The sequence below is a fragment of the Sinocyclocheilus rhinocerous genome, unplaced genomic scaffold (genome assembly GCF_001515625.1).
Source record: "Sinocyclocheilus rhinocerous isolate Xijiao unplaced genomic scaffold, SAMN03320098_v1.1 scaffold2213, whole genome shotgun sequence".
NCBI classification, from domain to species: Eukaryota; Metazoa; Chordata; class Actinopteri; order Cypriniformes; family Cyprinidae; genus Sinocyclocheilus; species Sinocyclocheilus rhinocerous.
Genome location: NW_015634046.1, coordinates 236578 through 239846, shown reverse-complemented (window position 1 = coordinate 239846; position 3269 = coordinate 236578). Strand labels below are relative to the sequence as shown.

Below are 3269 nucleotides of genomic sequence, written 5' to 3'. Positions count from 1 at the left end.
ACAAGACGATGGCGGATGATTTAGTTTAGAAACGAGATGCAAAAGCGCCTGTTTGGTAATATTTTGGATTTTGAAAAGCCTGTTGACTTTTGCGGTTTATCTGATTTGGGAAGTTTTTTTTAAACATTCGTTTCTTATTTAATTGGTTCCACATTGTTTGCTGAATTTTACTTTATTTAAACTTTGTGTCATTTATTTATGTATGCCGTGTATGCCGTGCCTCCAAGCTTTCTTACTCGTTTTGCTAATAAACGTTCTACGTTTCTTATTTATTTGGTTATATATTATACATGTTTACTTATTTCCAGTTTTGTATACCTATTATTACCAAGTTATTTGTTATTTTATATTAGGCATAGCCTGCCCTATAGCATGGTGTATTTTTATTTGTTTTGTTAATAAAAGTTCTATGTTTTATATATAGGCTAAAGTGAGTTTGACGTTGTATTTTGTTGTTGCATTCAAGCAATTGATGCCGAATTGCTGCTAATTCGAAAGTGAAAGTAAAATGCGCACGGTGCTTTTAAGCTATTTAAAAACGAAGGAAAGTGAAGAAAAGAGGGAAAATTCAAACAAACTAAAAACGAACAATTCCTTTACTCCGAATTGCCGCTATTTGAAAGTGAAAGTAAAATGCGCATGCCACTTTTACATGCTATTTGAAAGCGAAGGAAAGCGAGGAAAAGAGGGAACGCCCCCGCGGTGATACCGGTGTTGTCACACGTCGATTAACCGGTGGGAAAATTTCCTCACCGTCACAACCCTATGTCCACGCCTTTTCAGCGCTAATTCATCACTGCGCGTCTTTAGTAAGACCTGACAGTACTGTTTTAACGCCAAAAGACGGTTTGCACTGGCGCTAGCTGTTAGTAAAACTAAAAATTAAAAAAACAAAAAAAAACGTAAACATTTTTCCGTATTTATTTTTTACAGGTGTTTTACCAGTATTTTTAATTGTACACTTCATTGCATTGTGTTTTAGAGTTAACAGGAATGTCTGTAAAATTAATGGATAATATCATGTGTAATGAGCTGCTAGTACTTTTTATTTTTTACAGTGTATTTTAATGCAGAAGTGTGTTTATAATCAACTTAATTCCAAGTTCATTTTAAATGAATCAATGCTTAAAGCACGTTTTCATGCTAACCAGCTGCAGCCATCAACAGTGATGTGACAGGTTTATTTAGTCCGTCTTTTGTTTTCTGGCTGTGATTTTACAGACATGGTGATGGGAAAAAAAGTGAGATGGAGGAAAAATTATATTTCAATGCTCATGCGTTACGTTCCCTTGTAAAACTTTTGCGTTTCCCCCAAGAAAAGTTTTGTTTGTTTGCAAAGCTTTTGTATTCCCCTTTATGTTTGTTCATAAAACTTTGCGTTCCCCTAAAAAAGTTTACGTTCGTTCACAAAATTTTGTTTCCCCAAAAAGTTGACATTTGTTCGCAAAACTTGCATTTCCACCAAAGATGTTTGTTTGTTCACAAAAGTTTTGCATCCCCTTTATGTTAGTTTGCAAAACTTTATTCGCTCACATTTTTTTGCATACCCCTTTACATTCGTTTGCAAAACTTTACGTTTTCTGTTCAACTTTACGTCTGTTAAAATCACTTTGCATTCCCTTGCGAATCTTTTGTATTCCTCCGAAAAAGTTTCCATGTGTTGTGTTCGCAAAACATTTGCTTTTCCCTTTATGTTTGTTCCCAAAAACTTTACTTTCACTTGCAATACTTTTGCATTTTCTTTGCGTTTGTTTGCAAAACTTTACATTCACTCACAATACTTTTGCGTTCCCCTTTACGCTCTGTTCGCTCGCAATACTTCTGCATTCCCCAAAGTAACTTTGTGTTCACCTGCAAAACGTTTGCGTTTCCCTGAGTAGCTTTGCATTTGCTCAGAAAAAGTTCTAATTTCCTAGAGAAACTTTGCGCTTACTTGCAAGACTTTTGCATTAACTTTGTTTTCTTTCCCAAAACTTTTGTGTTCTTGAATAACTTTACGTAAACTTGCAAAACTTTTCCATTATCCCGGGTAACTTTGCGTTTGCTCACAAAATTATGGGTTCTCCCAGCTAACAAAATGTTTGCGTTTTTTAAAATAAAAACATTGCATTCACCTGCAAACTTTTCACATTCCCCCATGAAACTTTGCGTTCCCTTGCGACACTTTTGCGTTTCCCCCGAGAAACTTTGCGTTCACTCCCAAAACTTTTGCATTCTCAAGTAACTTTGCGTTTGTTCGCAAAACATTTGTGCTTCCATCGATAAATTTTGAGTTCTTTCCCAAAATGTTTGCGTTCCCCTGAATAACTTTGCATTTGGTCCCTCAAACTTTTACGTTTTCAATAGAAACACTGCATTAGCTTGCAAAACATTCACTTTTGCTCGCAATACTTTTGTGTTTTCAAGAGAAACTTTGAATTCGCTCACTAAACTTGTGATGGAAATAATATGAGGTGAGAGAAAAACTGTATTTTAATGATTTTGCTTGCGAATGCAAAGTTTATTTGCGCAACTCAATACTTATGTGAGAGAATGCAAATGTTTTACAAGTGAATGCACAGTTTCTCTGAAAAAAAAAAAATGTAAAAAAGGAATTTAAAATATAATAGGTCCTTTCATCTCATATTTATTCCATCATCAGTTCACCTTAGGGGCTCTGAAGTGATTGTGAGGTGTTTCTGCTAGTTTCATGAAACACTGAGATACTCCTGTGAGATCTGGACAGACAGGAAGTGATGAGGTGTGAAAAAGGGGCGGGGTCAGTGAGACAGGGCCTCTGTGTTTACTCTTTGTAGGCGTCAAATATTCCCTGTTTTACCAGCAATCCAAATTCCTGTGTCGGCCTGTTGGCCCTGCGCTAAATGTGTGCTGCCTCCTGGAAATAATGGTCTTAAATAGAAGCGCAGAGGACGGATAAAAAACTGCTTACGCATCAGTCAGAAGGGTTCAACAGGTCACTGATGGGAATGTGTGTGTGTCTTGAGTCAGTGTGTGAGAATGAGAGAGTGTGTGTTACAGAGAAAGAGTTTGTGTGTAATTTTATATATAATATAATTTTAATTAAATTGTGACTTTCAAGCAAGAAAAAGTCATGGAAATATATTAATTTAATACATATATAAAATAAATGTGAATTCAGTTAAATATATCATATATATTCTATATTAGATTTGTAAATAATTATTATATATTAATATAAATAAATAATAATAATAATATAAATAAATAAATAAATTATATATATATATATATATATATATATATATATT

At 34.4% G+C, this 3269-nt stretch overlaps 1 protein-coding gene across 1 annotated transcript in view; it reads left to right on the top strand.

The window, feature by feature from the left end:
* LOC107745363 (cysteine-rich motor neuron 1 protein-like) overlaps window positions 1-3269 on the top strand; it is a 44648-nt gene that overhangs the window by 33342 nt on the left and 8037 nt on the right. The window lies entirely within an intron of this gene.